Source organism: Nansenia antarctica (assembly GCF_963989245.1).
Source record: "Nansenia antarctica genome assembly, chromosome: 4".
Classification (NCBI taxonomy): Eukaryota; Metazoa; Chordata; class Actinopteri; order Argentiniformes; family Microstomatidae; genus Nansenia; species Nansenia antarctica.
Window position 1 is genome coordinate 24633211 of NC_137689.1, and position 18313 is coordinate 24651523.

An 18313-nucleotide genomic window follows, 5' to 3' on the forward strand; every position below is an offset into this window, starting at 1 on the left:
ACACTACTTTACATTGTTACCTAGTTAACTATAACTCTACTTTACATTGTTAGCAGGCTCACAAAACAAGCTGTGTTAGTTGACTAGCGATGTGTCATTCATTTGCAACAACGCTTAGCTCGCGCTTTTATTTTGAAATCGCGAAAACGAAAACAGAAGTCAATGTCGGAATGAGCCTCTCCTTGTTGTTCAGAGAACAGATGCCAAACTACCGACGTGTTTGCTGTAATAATATAATTTGGCAGTAGAAAGCCATCAGTCAAAAGCTCGTCTCATTCACAGAACAGCATGGGTTGCCTGCACTGTTTGATTGCGTATTTTAGAGCAGACTACAGAGATGGTGAACATTAGCACTAGCTAACATTGGCTATCTATTTACCATAGCTTACCGTTAATTGACTGCATGGCTGTACGCAGGCGCAGCATCATGAGCGCGACAACCGGAACCGGAAATATTTCCGGCTTCATATTATCGGCTCTATATCGGCTAAAATTGAATAAAACCGGTAAATATTTCATAACATTAATTTCCCATTATCGGGCCGATAATTATCGGCGCCGATAATATCGTGCATCCCTAAACATTACATTATTCAAAGTTAGAACATGGGTCTAAGCACGAGCTAACGTTAGCTAACTAATGTGACTAACTAGCTAGCTAGCTATACAATTTTTCTCATTAGCATAGCCTGCCCCTTGAAATGCATAATCTAGTAAGTTAAATAACATGTTTTAGGTAACGTTGTAGGCTATATGAAATCACGTCCAAATTTTCATGCTTAATTATTACCCTCCCCACACGGTTCCTACCTGAGTAATGCAGCGTCATCCCTCGGTGGATCGCACGGTACTGGCACATGGATGTTCAGGTCTGCATCACGTTTGAAGCGAGTGAGAGAATTGACGCGCGTTTGCGTTTCTCCCAACTTCCATATAACATAACATGAACTACATGCAGATGAGGGTATACACATAACGTTACAGAATCCTACCTATTTGAGATGTATATACGTCTCAATATATAATACTAGGCTACTTCACTTTGGTACGCGTAGTATCATTTCATCTCTCGCTTTGTTTTCAGAGAGATACAGGTATCTCCAAAGCTGTCGCTCTCTGAAGTTGCTCTGAAGTTCAAAAATGCAAATCACAATTAGTGAAACACTTAAACGAAGATCTCAAAACCCACTTTGAGAAAATTAAAAAACAATGCAACAAACTATGCAATCAGGTAATTACCATGACCAAATCTGCTAAGAAAAAATACCTCGATAACAAAATCGAAGAAAACTTAAACAAACCACGTGACCTTTGGAAGCTACTTAATAGCCAACTAGGTTGCAGTCAAAAACTCAAAACCAGGTCTACAAACATCAGCATAAAATCTGGAGATTCTCTCTTTACAGACAAGCTGGATGTGGCTAAGTGCTTAAACACTTCTACTACTACCATAGCCACTAAATTAGTTAACAATCTACCACCCCACTCAGGGCGTTATGGTGTAGAGCAGGGGTGCTCATTACGTCGATCGCGATCGACCGGTCGATCGCGAAGGTAGTGTGGGTAGATCACACGGCATTGGGGGGGGAAAAGTTTTTTTTTTTTTTTCCTGTGTGGTCCAGACGGGACGCCTCCCGTCTGGACCACACAGGAGAGGGCACCACTCAGCCCCGCGCCGCCTCACAACACACACACACACACACACACACACACACACACACACACAGACAAGCACACACACACACACACAGACAGACAGACACAAGCACACACACATGCACACATAGACAGACAGACAGACAGACAGACAGACAGACACACACACACACACACACACACACACAGACAGACAGACAGACAGACAGACAGACAGACACACACACACACAGACAGACAGACAGACACACACACACACTCCGCCGCCCGGAGACGTCGATGGCACCTGGCTTGGCACTGGCCAGTCTGGTGTAAACCACTCAGAGCTCCTGAGTTAATGTTAATGTTAATGGACTACCAGTGTGAATATTTGTTATATAGTTTAATAAATCTCTTCTTTGATTTTTAAACAGTGTAGCGTGGCCTTAATTTGTTATTATTACAGTACATTTTTGTATTCGCATCAATGGCAATATGTTTCATTTGGTTGGTAGATCTTGTTGAGCTGGTCATTTGAAAAGTAGCTCACAAGCCTAAAAAGTGTGAGCACCCCTGGTGTAGAGCACATCCGTGCGTTCTACAATAAACTGGGTGTACGCAAAGATGATTTTAAACTCTCCATGGTGTCAAACGATGAGGTGTTTAAAAAACTGGGCGCTCTACACTCAGAAAAGGCCACGGGCCATGACAATATTCCAGCCAGATTTCTAAAAGACTCAGCTGCCTCCATTACCCCAATCATCACCCACATAATAAACCTCTCCATCAAACAGGGACACGTCCCCCTTGACTTTAAAATAGCAAGGGTAACCCCACTGTATAAAAAAGGAAGCAAATTAGACCCAGGCAACTACCGACCTGTTTCTATTCTTAATTCCATCTCGAAACTTATGGAAAAAATAGTTTATGAACAGGTTGATAGGTACCTTACCGAAAAAAATCTGATGTATGAATTTCAATCAGGATTCAGAACATCCCATTCCACTGACACATGCCTTCTCTATTTGAACGACCACATCAACCATGAGGTGGACTCGGGCAAGTACTGCGGCATGGTCATGCTGGACCTCCAGAAGGCCTTCGACACAGTAGATCACCACATATTGTTCTATAAACTGAAAGCAATTGGGTTCGATAGAACATCGGTGAGCTGGATGCAATCCTACTTAGAGGGGAGGGAACAGGTGGTTAGTGTGAACGGAACACTGTCCCCCCCCCTCCCAGTGACCTGCGGCGTTCCACAAGGAAGCATATTGGGACCTTTACTGTTCCTAATGTGAATGACATGTCATCAGCATGTGATTGCAATTTGTTCCTGTTCGCGGATGACTCGGCTCTGCTGGTCTCTGACAGGGACATATTGCAGGTGGAAAAAGCGCTAAGCACTGAACTGAGTAGAATCTGCATCTGGCTAGCTGACAATAAACTATCAATACACCTAGGTAAAACTGAAACCATCCTATACGGATCCCCATCTAAACTCAGAAAGGCTGAACATTTTTAAATAAAAGTGGGTAACATTAATATCACAAGAAAAGAGGCTATTACATACCTGGGCTCCATCTTAGAGGCAAATCTTTCCGGAGATAAAATGGCAGCAAAAGTAATCAAAAAAGTGAACCATAGAACTAGATTCTTGTACAGGATATCCTCACTTGTCAGTAAAAACACACTGAGGACCCTATCAGGAGCTCTCATTCAATGTCACTTCGACTATGCCGTAACATCATGGTACTATAGAACCGCAAAGGCCCATAAAACAAGACTCCAGACAGCCCAAAATAAACTGGTTAGGCTTCTGCTAGGCCTCAACCCTAGGACACATCTAACCGCTGCTCATTTTTTGAGCCTTGATTGGCTACGAGTAGTTGACAGAGTGCAGCAGCTTGCACTGGGCCTGGTCTTCAAGATACGCTACACCACAAAGACACCCAAGTACCTGTCAACATACTTCCAAAAAGTGAACAACGTCCACACATACAATACCAGAGGAAGCTCCACGAACCACGTTCAACCGCGTTGCACCACAAACAAGGGGTTAAACTCGTTTGCAAACTATGCAGTAAAAATGTGGAACGCCCTTCCTATAATCTTAAAGGAGTGCAAAACACTGCCCACCTTCAAAACCACTCTCAAAAAACATTTACAGGAGGCTGCAATCCGTAACTGGACCCTCTAAATCAAAAATCTGATTAAAAGACCCGAACTACCCACTGTACATACTTTGTGTTTTGTCCCCCGCCCCCACCTGTGGTGTATGTCCCCACCTGTCCTACCCGCTGTACATACCTAATGTTTTGTTGTATTGTTCTTCCCATGATGGATGTATATTTATCTTGTAGATCAGAGAGCAATGGCGAGTCCCGAGTGTTCTGAGGTGAACGTGGCGTTTTCACGGTGGAAATACAGGCACTATTTCAACTTCATTGAGGTAAAATGTAAAAACGTACATGTGATGTGTACTTTATGTCCCGGAGCTAAACGTTTGTCCACGTCCGTTGTAAGCAACTCTAACCTGATGAAGCATCTCTCAACGGCACACGCTTCTACAAAACTAGTGGCTAAAACCGTTGATGATGATAGCAGGCCAGGTGTGGCAAACGTGAGCTCCGCTAACAAAGAAGGACACGGAGCCACGCCGTCCAAGCAGCTAAAGCTGGATTTTTCTGCGTCAGCTCCACAAAAACTTGTGACACAGACTGAACTGAACGGAATGATAGGCAGGTATGTTGTTGAGAACATGCTTCCGTTATCAACAGTTGATTCTGACTCCTTCAGAGCCCTAATTGCCAAAATACCGGCGAGAGGAGGGGCCGGTCCGCCATGCAGAAAGGCGTTTTCTAAATATATAGACGCCGAGTACGCCAAAATGAATGCCGAGCTCCAAAATAAATTTGAAGAGTTAGAATATGTCTCTACAACTGCAGACATTTGGACTGCACATAATAAAAGCTATCTTGGCGTGACCGCGCATTGGATTCATCCACATAGCATGGAACGAAGGAAAGCAGCCCTGGCATGCAGACGATTCAAGGGCCGTCATACTCACGACAGTATTGCAACTGAACTTGACTACATTCACTCATCCTATGGCATATCCCACAAAATAACATCAACTGTCACGGATAATGGCTCTAATTTCGTCAAGGCCAAAATGTACCAGCCAGCCAAGGAGGATGACTCTGGGGAGGATGAGGATGAGGTGACTTTTATGAACATTAATGATGTCTTGCAAAACAGTGTTGGTGATGATGCTGTGATTACTTTGCCGCCACATCAGAGATGTGCGCCCATCCAGCGCCCCCGTAGAGAGACTGTTTAGCCTGGGGAAGCTCGTCTTCACTCCAAAGAGGAACAGCGTCTCTGACCAGAAGTTTGAAAAGCTTCTGCTTTTAAGATACAATCACTGGTTTAATGGCTAGGATGGTTAGATGACTGGGTTGGCTGGATGAATGAATGCATGCATGGATGGATGAGTGTTAGGAAGGAGTGTATGGATGGATTTCAGTACTACTTTAAAAGCACTTCATATTGTTTAACTGTTTACTTTTGTTGTGTTGAAAATACTTGAAGTTACAGTCTGTCTACCAGTTGAAGTTGTGTGACAGTTTGATTTATTTAATTTACACAACAAAGATTTAAAAGCACTTCATATTGTTAAATGTTTACTTTTGTAATGAAGAAAATACTTGAAGTACAGTATGTACTGTATACCAGTTGTGGTCTGTTGAAGTGCAATAAATATGAAAAGTTCCCTGCAAATCCAAATTATTTTCTTCCTGATAGGGACACTTTGGTCCCCTAGATGGCACATTTATCTTCTAATCTGGCAGTGGGTAAGCTTTTCCTTGTCACATTTGGCTGACTGACACCACGGCTAGCCCACTGCACCGTGGTAAAAAGTAACGCAATAGTTACTTTCCCTAGTAACTAGTTACTTTTATAATGAAGTAATTCAGTTACTAACTCAGTTACTTTTTGGGATAAGTAACTAGTAACTATAACTAATTACTTTTTTAAAGTAACGTGCCCAACACTGGTTATTTGTCTGTATTATCTTGTAGATAGTACTAGTTTTTTTTTGTCTGTCTTACATGTAACGATGAATTGAGAATCAAGGACCCCAATTGAAATAAGCCAGTGGCTTTCTTGGGTTTTTATCCTGTTAGTTGACCTTGTATGTAATATGTACTTTCATGTACCTACTTCTGCAAATCTTCTAATAAAGTTTTCAATCAAATCAATTTTCAATCAATCAATCTCATTGACACAATCTCTGAATCCTCTTGTAGCGCCCCTTTGCTGTCCTGGCAATTAATGGGGTAGCTAACCTGAGTTCTTGAAATAAAGTGGTATCCCTACCTTGGATTGTGTTTACCTTGTCTTCATACTTTTAGGGCTAATTACAATATAATAAGACTTCTTTCACTATTAGATTAATTATTCCACCAGAGTTATGGGTATCCACACACAAAAAGCAATGAACATTCAACTACACCCAGATAGTTAACTATGTACTTAAGATATGTAAGCTACACCAATACAAACAAGTGTTTTATACAATTCCAATAGCTTGGTCATGAGACACTATCACCCCAAATTATCAGTTTCAAATGACAATGAATATCCCCTTCCTATGTACAACCCTATGTACAACCCTAGGCTTTAACCGGCTGTAAAATAATAGGGAGAAGGTTTTTCCTTCTATCAGTGGCCCCGGGCCCGAGCTAGAGTACTCTTCCTGCAACGAATGGGGGACTGCTGATTCACATGCTTAGTATTCAAATGTATTGATTGTAAGTCGCTTTGGAATAAGGCGTCTGCTAAATGCCAAAAATGTAAAAATGTATAATAATAATGAATGTGCACACAATGTTTTACCAGAGTCAGATGGTGGATGTCGGATTCGAACTCGGGTGCGTTGAAATATGCCAAATGCGCCAAATGCGCCTGGAGGAAGAAAGAATGGCGCTCGCTCGCTCAATGGCAGCGGCCTCCGCGAGCGCTCCGAGTATGATTAGCCTCTCGTGTCCCTCGGTCACACAATGCGACTTCTCCACTAACGGCACTCAACACGAATATAGGCTACTACTGCCCAGCTCCCCTAAGAGTCACTCGTCGTCCCTCTTCCCACAGAACCCGTAGCAGAGCTTAATATAGTTGTCTCTTTGAACAGCTATCAAACAGTATTCTCTCCTTCACCAGTGCCTCGTTTCTCCCGTCTCTCTCATCACTTGCCCCTTGACACCTGACCTTGACACCTGACCCAGCTATCATTGGCTTGGAAAATAACCGAATGTAAACATTGGCAGGACCACCAACACGAAAAAAAAAATAATCTCCCGAAAGGGGGAGATTAGAGTCAGAAATTCTGACATTAATCTCAGAAATTCTGACTTTAAACTAAGAATATAACCTTTCTTCCGTACATATTAAATTCGTTTCTTAAATGTATTTAAATTAAAAATACATAAGAAACATTTCCCACACTGGGATCATATTATAAAATAACAAATGACATGTAATATCATGTAAATAACACAATACATGACCTTAACCATGAAATTACTATGGCTATTGCACCATATGCAATATCAAACCTTTGAATGGTTTCAAACCTTTTAACTCCTATTTATTCTAGTTATTAACTTATTCTATGAACTTGTAAGGTCTAGCCTAATTTTCCATAGGGCTACAATCCTAATGCCTGTAGAGTCATAATCAACTTAACCTCCTTACCAGGGATAGCTTGTCAAAATGATATAACTTGTTTCTCCTGATCTGGAAAGAGAGTCTGTGGGTCAGGATATCGTACTCACCATCCCAGGTGGCCTTGTGCAGCCCATTCCAGCTGATGTACACATACAGGACCACAGCCAGGGAAAACTGGGAAATGGAGTTGGCAGCTGCAGAACCACTGAGATATGGTCAGGTCAGGAGGTAGGGACAGATGTCAAGCTTGGTTGTATAGACGTATATAGCATATTTACAGAAGTGGTCCATAAACAGTGTTTTGTGATGGTCATAAAAGTGCACACTCACGCTACGCCCAGGTCCAGCTGAAAGAGGAAAATTTAATTGATGATTGCGTTCAGAACGTTTCCTGCTGCTCCAGTAATCACCTGTGGCCATATGATACCCTGCAAGGCAATGCACAACATTGTCTCAACGTTACCATACATAAATAAGTATTGGAAAGCACTTTGTCAACTTTTAGCTCTATACTCCAGCAGTTTTTAATTAAAATCAAACAATGACTATTACTCTGGGGAGTAGAGATGCTCAGCTGCTCAGCTCAATGTTGTTGTTTTTTCAGATTGGGTACGCCAGGGGTGCCCACACTTTTTTGAACCAAGATCTACTTTTCAAGTAGCCAGTCTGCCAAGATCTACCAGTCTAGTTTCAACATCGCAAACGTACACGCACGTACTACAAACACACACACACACACACACACACACACACAGTTCCCAGCCTGCATAGTAAACTCACAATACACTTTCTCTCTCTCTGTCACATAGCCACACAGGAGAAGACCATCACAAACCCTCCCTCTTTGCTACTCACGCTCACACACACAGACACAGACACAGACACAGACACTCACACACTCTCACACACACACACAGTTGCCAGTCTGCATAGGGAGCCATAGCACAAACCCCCCTCTCTCTCTCTCTCTCTCTCTCTCACACACGCACGCACACACACACACACACACACACACACACACACTCACTTTCTCTCACTCACACACTGACAGCCAGTCTGCAGTGCCATGGCCAACTACTGATCCAACAAACAGAAAAGTAAACCAGATACAAAACAGGTAGTTCCCTAAGCTTGAAAGGAGGAAATAAATGCATTTCTCTACCTTAGTGGGAGACCTGGCACTGGGAGGAGGCAGCTAGTTTATGGAGCTATTTTAGTGCCATCAGAAATTGAATTGTATTTGACAGATTGTATTGAATATAAGCACAAATTGAATTGTATTTCACAGATCTGAACTGTATTTGACAAATTGAATTGAATCTGAGCACAAACTGAATTGTATTCGACAGATTGAATTGTATTCAATTCAGTTTTCATTATTTTCATTCAGTTTTCAAATTCAGTTTCTCTAAATACAATTCGTTTTTTCTCTAAATACAATTCAGTTCTCTAAATACAATTCAGTTTTACTCAAAATACAATTCAGTTTTTCTCAAAATACGAGTTCAGTTTTAGAGGCACTCATCCGGGGACTCTGGGCTAGGTAGAATAATAGAGCACCGATTCTAACTCCCATCCCTCCCATCCGACGTCGTTATATGGAGAAAAGTAATGAAATAGGCAATGTGTGTCGTTTCAGTCTGCATGAGGTGTTGTAGGCAGGGGCGCCGCTAGAGATTCTGGGCCCCATGACAGAATATCATTTTGGGCCCCCCCACCTAAACCACCCATCAACCTAAACCCAGTTTAGAACGAAAGAGCTGTACAACACACGCTGCCTCAGGAAGGCCTCCAAGATACCAGAGACTCACTCCAGAGACCCATCCCACCCTGGGTACGAACACTTTGCTCGGCTGCCCTCGAACAGGCGGTTCAGGACCATGTTCGCAAGGACAAACAGACTGAAGCTCAGCTTCTACCCCAGGGCCATTCAGGCCCTGAACACAGCAAAGACCTAGGTTCTAGGCCCTGGACAATCTAGACAAATTGATGGCAGCTACTAGATTGAAATCAAGTGTAATACTGAAACACAACTGTGTACATTTCAAACCTGCAAACTGCGACACTTTAAATGAATGTGCAATAACACTATGTGCAATATGACAACCCTAGGGTACATAAGGTTCAGAGAATAGGAAATGTTAGAATAGGTATAGCATAGCATAGAGTACAGCACAGTGTTTTATTTGTATAGTATAGTATAGTGGATAGTGTACATAGCCTCTATTTATGTAAACCAGCTCTTTTCCCTTTTTTTTTTTTTTTATCCTAGCACCAGGGGAGCCCCCCCTCCCAAATTTCGTTGTTTGGTACCTGTACTATATCAATGACAATAAAGACCATTCATTCATTCATCCAGTTGAAGTTGATGAACTATTGATGCACTGCAATAAATCCAATGATGGACATCTTTTGTAAATGTAATTTAAAATTACAGTTAATACAGGAATCAACAATTCAGCAAAGAAATCTCAACATTCTTTAACGTATTAAATTAAGACATGAACAACACAAGGACAAAGATATAATTAAATGAAGATTGGAACCCAATTATAAAAGTATAAATCACACAAAAAGTAAAAAATATAATTTTAATGGGGTGGTATTGTGTCTAAATAAATGTAGATATTGTAAAGATCAGTTGGCCATAATACTGTCAGGATTAGATCAATGAAGAATTACAGCAGAGAGATATTTACTGACTCAGCATTGCTTGTTTCACACAAAGACAAAAGTGTCTTATACAAGAGGGAGCAACACAGACATGGTGCCAGCGAAATTGAATAGTGAAATGGGAAGATTTTTATTTTTACACTGCGGCAGTACTGTGGAATAGTATACCTGGAGAGCTAAAAACGATATCTAGCCTAATGCACAACGATTCAAGATAGGAGTAAAGAGATCAAATCAAATCAAAGCTAAACGCTGGGCCTTCTTAGTAGCAAAATCTTTAATAAGATCCTTGAAATCTAGTGATGAAGCCAACTTGCTGTGCGGCTGTCATTGTCCTGTTCTTGCTCTTCTTCTTCTGCCTCTTTACCTCTTAATTTTTTCAATTTTAATTAATTTTGCCATTTAGCAGACGCTTTTAATCCAAACAATTACGAATTACAGGGACATTCCCCCTGGAGTAACTGAAGGCTAAGTGCCTTACTCAAGGGCACACTAGTAGTGGTGAGGTTTCAGGCGGGATTTGAACTCGCAACCTTCCGATCACAAGTCCAACTCACTATCCACTACTAGACCACCACTACCCCACCACCTCTGCTCTCCTCTCTGGCTGCCTTGCTTGAAGAGGGCCCTGGCATGGAGTATCCATAGGTACATAATTCATAAGATGTCCTATAATAGTATTAACATAGTAATACATACATTACACCAGATTAGCTAACTTCAATGTTATCTAGCTAGCTAACAATATTATTAAGATGCCAGTGGTCAATGTTATTGCAATTACTGGAAGAACTATTAACTAAATATGAATATTAGCTAAAGTTGTATTCAATGCTTGCATGGTAATGCAGCATACATTAAAATATTCAAAATCTGTTTGTTAACCCCAAACTCCTACTGCCCACCTCCTTCTCCTTCAACTGGGAGGTGCATCTGTGCATGACGTCATTAGCATGTAACATTATACTAGCTAGCTAGCTATAATAGCAAGAGTGCATAGCTGCTGGATACAAATTCACTGAGCTCTAATAACCTATATTTGGACCAAAATTGCACTCATCTCATACATTTAACTGAAATTATACTGACAGTGCACTGTAAGTTAACTATACTTGAAGTTAATGTTAATTAGCTATAGCGAGCTAACTAGATCATCCACGCAGTGATTAGATCACTAAACCACTGTTTTTAGTGATTTTTTTTACTTTTCTCTTTTGAGACCCTGACTTTGGCTTTGCCTTTCACGACATCGTCCACGCACGCACACGTACATTTGATGCATTTCCAATCTGGCTGTCCGCCATCTGTCCCACACACATACTACAGCAGGACATGTTGGTCTATGAAACCTTGTCAGAATATTCGCGGTAACGTTCCTCTACTCTAGCAGCTCGCGCGTGGTGGACTGAACCATGCAATGAATAAATAGAGGGGTAAATAATAAGGCTTAATTGTGTTAAACATAGTGAAACAAACTTTTTGTGACTTTTTTAATACATAGAATCATAATTTGAAGTCGGCTACATTAACGTCCTTATGATAATAATAATAATAATAATAATATTTATAAATATAATATATATTAAAAAAAAATAAAAAAAAGATTCTCATGGGCCGCTGTCAGTGCTGGGCCCTTAGAATCGTCCTAACTTACCACCCCCTTAGCGGCGCCCCTGGTTGTAGGGGGGTATTTAGTATAACAGGCTAATGGGTTTATTGTGAGTTTACTTTGATTGTTTGTTTATTGCCTTGATCACCGTATTGAGAAGTCATATGGTTATGGGGGGTGATATTGCAAGGTAATTTAAGCACCTGCGCATCTTGCATGGCGGTAGTGGAGAGAGAGGGGAGCGATGCATTTTTGTTGACCGCATTATACGCATATTCTATACGCATTGTTTGTTATTTTTCTGGTTTTGATCACTTATGGATTATTTTTGTACGTCGCCAAGTTTGATTGTTCTATTCAATAAATGATCTCGCTACAGGTGTCATATAACCCTAACCCATATCCTGTCATATAAAAGCAGTGATGCCGGTAACGCGATACTAAGTATCGCGATACTCTAATCTGATTACTTTTCCCAGTAACGACTATTCTATCGCGATACTATTTCCAAATCAGTAATCTGATTAAAGTTACTTATTCGAGTGACTGTGCGTTACTATTGCGTTACTACCTCATAACTTAGGCTAAATGCAGTATTTCTTTGTAATGTTCGATAGTAAACAAACATTTATTGCTTTTCTCGCGTCTTGGGGAGTGACGTCAGTGATCACGTTTTCAACACGAGGTGCAGCAGAATCGCTCACGTGTATCACCACGCTGATTGCACAGTGTAAACAGAAGCGTATAATGGAGCGAGAACAGAGATATGCGTTAAATAGCTGGAAATATAGGGATTATTTTGAGTTTGTGTCAGCAAAGGATGACAAGAACATAAATGTTCGTTGTACACTCTGTGCTGGCAAGAAAATATTGTCCTGTGGTAAAAGCCTGAATGGTCAGGGTAGGTTTTAGGTTTTGTGAAACCCCTCCTTGCTAGTTACTGTTAAGGGGAGGCTACCCCCCCTAGACTTTGCCAATAGGCAAAAAAAGAAAGAAAATAGATATCACTATGAACACATTCCCAGTTTGTTATGTACATAAAAACTATGAAAAAATGTATTGCAAGTTTTCTGAATTTATTATTGTTTATGTTTATTATGCAAATTAGATGCTAATTGGACCCAAATCTCCAGGATCACTCACACCATCATATTTGTCAATTTTTTTATTTTTTTATTTTATTTATGTTGACACATAAGAAAACAAACTTTGCACACAGCAGATTGTGTCTATGTCCTCGTATCAGCCCATACATCAGGAAATACTGTCCATAGTCATAAAAAAATCTATTTTCGCCATGGTTTTGGTATAAAATGTACTATAAACAGGGCTATGAATGATATATCATCAAACTCTTGTGTGCAGAGAAGCAGAATATGGATAGGAAGAAATGTGGAAAGTTTGGTCTGTTTTGGTGCAAGGAAAATCCTTGTGTGTGGACAAGTGTGTGGACAAACACATAAAAACAAATTTTCGGGAAAACAGACTCAAAGTTTTGTATTGTGAAATATGAAACATTTTTATTTGAAACTGCTATTCACAAACACAAAACCTAATCAAACCATTAGCAATAAACATCCTAAACACCTGACTGATAACTGAATAACATAAACTGAACAGAAATGCACACAGGCTACAAATAGTGGCTGTTATGGAATAGAAAGTGTCTCCCTCTCTCACAAACCTCTGGCACCACCATGTAATCAGCACACAGAACTACAGCCAGCCAGCCAGCCACACACACACACACACACACACACACACACACACACACACACACACACACACACACACACACACACACACACACACACACACACACACACACACACACACACACACACACACACACACACACACACACTTGTGTCAAGCCTAGTTACAGAACCTGGTACTGGTGTGTGAGCACATCTGCCTCTCCTGTGTGTGAGAGAGGGACAGAACCTGGTACTGGCGCCGCAACCGAGTCGGGGCTCGGATATGTGTTCGGCGGGCCCGAGCCGATTCAGGAAATATTAGAACGGCGTCTGTGGCTCGTACGGTTGCGACGCAGCGGTACTTTGACCTGAAGTGCCTAGGCCGAGAAGCCTGAATTTGAGTTATTTTTAAATGCTTTTCGGTCAGCGCGGCCGTTCCGAGGCGCAGAGACGCACCGTTTTCGACGAGGTCATTCGTAAGGGGCTTGGCACCCGTACTCTGTCGAGTTTTTTCTGCTAGGCGCGACCGAAGATGTTCGACATTTGTGAAAACCAGACCTCTAGCTCACTCAGGAGGGGAGTTATGAATTCTGGCCACAGGAGGCCATACAATGGGCTAGAGACTTGAAATCACTTTTGTCTGAAAGCTGGCATCCCACTGATGGTGTGTGTCTTTTTCTGTTCCCCTGGCTACATAGGAAGTGTCCCAAAGGTGAGCCTAAAGTTCAGGAGGTCGCCAATGTTAAACGGCTGAGTGGGGAGGGGTAGTGAGTGACTAAATTGAGTGCTGTTTGGTGATACATTGGGCTAGAGATCTGAAATCACTTTTGGCTGAAAGCTGGCATCCCACTGATGGTGTGTGTCTTTTTCTGTTCCCCTGGCTACATAGGAAGTGTCCCAAAAGTGAGCCTAAAGTTCAGGAGGTCGCCAATGTTAAACGGTGGGTCACAGTGATTGACTAAATTGAGCGCTGTTTGGTGATACATTGGGCTAGAGACTTGAAATCACTTTTGTCTGAAAGCTGGCATCCCACTGATGGTGTGTGTCTTTTTCTGTTCCCCTGGCTACATAGGAAGTGTCCCAAAAGTGTCCCTAAAGTTCAGTAGGTCGCCAATGTTAAACGGCTGAGTGGAGAGGCTAGTTCCGCCTTCCGCGTCACATGGGACACGACAACCAATCACATTCGAGAATTTTCGCATCAACCAATAGAATCGCGTATTCTAAAAGAATGCAACCTATCTATTTTAGTGATTGGTTGCTGATACAAGGGGCGTTGTAAATTTTGGAAGCGGCCATTTTGAGCACAAGAAACACATCTTTCAAACAAGGCCAGGCTTGATGTATTTCAGACAGCAGCCGTTTCGGTAACGCTGTGCGTAAACTACTAACTTTTGGCGAATTTATGAGGATTTTACGGACGCATGCACCACAATCAAGTAAAATAAACAACCAAATGTGTTTTTGTCGACGTTGTATTGTCACTAATATGAAAGAAAACATGTTTAGGAGGCAAAAGAGCAACTCATCTCAAAATCGGGGAAAAATGGGAAATTGCGTTTTGAGGGGGGTAGCCCCACTTAAATAAAGATTATATTTATTTTATTGTTTAAAAACAAGTATTTATGTTGGGTGAGGCAAAGAAAGACTCTTTATTTTGTTGTTTTAAGTTATTGTTTAAAGTTTAATTATGTAATTTAAGTTACTGTTAAAATAAAGTGAGTTTTGGCAAAACCAGTTTTCATTTTTATGTTGCGGGTGGGGGGGGGGGGGGGGGGTCGGGTGCCTAGGCAGCTGCCAATAGTAACTAAAAAAGTAACTAGTAATCTAACTTAGTTACTTTTAAAATCAAGTAATCAGTAAAGTAACTAGATTACTTTTTAAAGGAGTAATCAGTAATCAGTAATCAGAATACTTTTTCAAAGTAACTGTGGCAACACTGTATAAAAGTACCTTATTGAATCTCCAGGTAATGTATTTCTGACATCCATCACTTTTGCTGTCGTTAAGATCAGGGATCTCAAGTCTCACGCATTGGGCGGACACACGCGGCGTGTGAGCGTGTGAACGACTTGAGAGCCATGAGTTAAGATACTTTATTTTTCTGTTTTAGTAGTCTGTCCAATGTGACACTTGCCCACCTCCACCGGCCCTAGTTTTGGATCTAGCTTGCTGTTCATTATTTTCATGATAAAACGTCATAACATCTTCATATACACCATACAGGATAAATACTGATTAACAGTAGGCTACTTTGGCAAATGCCCATTGAACAGATTTATTTTTTATCCTATCTTAAGAAAACGAATGTAACACTCATCTGTGGATTTACACAGCAAATCAAATGAAGAACTACACATCCCTGATGACAGGGAGATGACATAATGTCATATTATGACTGCTCTGATGAATCAACCCCTATTTCATCAATTTTCTCTATATAACGACGCCGATCATTGATCGGCAACGACACTATATAATAGTTTGCCTAACTGACCATCGGATTTGGGCTCCTAATATCTAAAAAGCACTACGGTTTTCTTATTTTATCTGATTAAAGTAGCAAAGACCAGAAATGTCCATTGACCGCCAGTCAAACTTCTACTCTTCTATCACCCAAAAAGGGGCGTGGACATGACGGGAGAGCAAAGTATCCGGATGCGTTGCTCTTATGAATTCGGATGGGAGGGATTAGAATCGGTACTCTATCTACCTAGCCCAGAGTCCCCGGATGAGTGCCTCTAAAACTGAACTCGTATTTTGAGAAAACTGAATTGTATTTTGAGTAAAACTGAATTGTATTTAGAGAACTTAATTGTATTTTGAGAAAAAACGAATTGTATTTAGAGAAACTGAATTTGAAAACTGAATGAAAATAATGAAAACTGAATTGAATACAATTCAATCTGTCGAATACAATTCAGTTTGTGCTCAGATTCAATTCAATCTGTCAAATACAATTCAGATCTGTGAAATACAATTCAATTTGTGCTCATATTCAATACAATCTGTCAAATACAATTCAATTTCTGATGGCACTAAAATAGCTCCATAAAAGAATTTCCAATACGGTTTAACATTACTGTTGCTTGCTTGTTGAGTTGTTGTTGTTGTTGTTGTTGTTGTTGGATGACGTTCATCCGGGGGAGGGAGGGTTCTGGGGCTGGGAGCGGAAGAGGAGGGACTTGGGAGAGAGCGCGGGAGAGTTAGGCCAGAGTGTTGAGTGCTGGGTTTGTTATGATTGATGGTTGGAGATATACCTTGTGAACTGAGAATAAAGTTGGTGATCAAGAACCCTCCGTCTGGTATGTGACAACGCTACAGTATTATAGTAAATAGTAGAAATTGGAAGGCTATAGTGATGGCGAGATGAAGCTTCTTGAACTGTTGAAGCTTTCCATCAAATTGCGTCACACATGGACCGAAGCTTCGTGTTGCTTCATTTGCTCTACTGCGCCATCAAGTGGACAATAAATGTCTAGCAGGCAGAGTGATAATGACACCGTGGCTTTGGTTTGTGAAGCTTTGAATTGAATAAATGTGCTTGTGGTACTAGGAACAACAACATTGTATTCATTTATTCATTTTTATTTAAAAATAACAATTTCTCCACAGTGCTGGGCTTCAGGCGGTTTCTTTTTTTTTTAGACGATTTCACCTGCTTTTGAAAATATCCTTTCACAGGGCACAGATGAAGCTGGGGTACATAGATAATTAACGGCAAGTTTATACAAATTAGGATACACATGTTTGTGTTCTTCCCAATACTGTAGGGGGTTCTGCATCCTTTCGATGTTTGGTTCAGCCAGGTCGGTATGGACCTCCACTGTTGCGTCTGCAGTTACATTTTGGGTCCTCGCCTGCAGGACTGTGGTGTCTAAACGACGCTACAGTTTGTTACCTAAAACAGACAAACAGGCTGTCAGTGTCAGTGAATATATACAATAAGACAATTAGAATGTATCCAGTATACATTACCTTGAGTCACAGGCTGCGAAGCTTCTGATATGGGGGGTTGTGATGACGAGGAGGAGGAGGAGGAGCCAAATCCGAGCCACTTCCCGAATCGGTCACGTGGTACGGCGGGAAGGCGAAGCTTCGCTCTTACCACATACGTCATCAACACACGCCTTGTTACGCGCTTCACAAAAATCTGCCTGTTACTCGACACACGCTCCGAAGCGTCGGCTTCATCTCGCCATCACTAGAAGGCTAACTAGGTAATTAGCGCGGTTGACTGCGCATGCGTGGTGAACCGTGTGTTAGGGAGCGTATTTCTTCATTAGGTGAAAAGATGAGATCTCAGACTGGCTTACCTGTACGTCAATCAAGCCATAGTGAGCAGGGTATCCGCGGTGTCTTGAAAAGTATTAAAAGTTGATCAATCCATTTTGGGAAAATCAAGACCCTTAATAAGTATTAAAAAGTCTTATCACGATTTTATGAGGTCTTGAATTTTGTAGGTATTTTTCTGAATTAGACTCTGTCCAAAGAGTTTGAGTCCTAAAAACGTTTAGTAAAAGTTTGTGAATTTATTAGTTTTATTAAAAAACAAAGATGAAGTGGCGGTGAGGTCTGGAAAAATATTGACAAGGTCTTTAAAAAGTCTTAGAAAGGTATTGAAATTAACCTCAAGATTCCTGTATATACCCTGGTGAGGATGGATGATAGGTGAACTTGTTTTTTTAAAACATTCAATTACTCATAGTAATTGTTTGATTTCAAATCCAAACTGTTGGAGTATAGAGCTAAAGAAAGATACTTCATTTGTCATTTGAAGACAAAAAAAGAAGACAAAATAATGTCCAATACCTGAGGGCACTGTTGATGTTTTATTGGACTACCAACCAGTTGCCTGGCAACATGCGCAGTTGGTATAATATAAAGGAACTATTTAGTGTTGGCCAATAGAACATTTCCCCCTTTATTGGTGCCACTCTTCCTTATAGAACACTCTGGCCTTGTGTTT

General features: G+C 41.1%; 1 protein-coding gene across 1 annotated transcript in view; it reads left to right on the top strand.

Moving 5' to 3' along the window:
* Nucleotides 1-18313, top strand: part of LOC308156565 (unconventional myosin-VIIa-like) — a gene marked incomplete at both ends in the record, with an annotated part of 292311 nt that overhangs the window by 225877 nt on the left and 48121 nt on the right. The window lies entirely within an intron of this gene.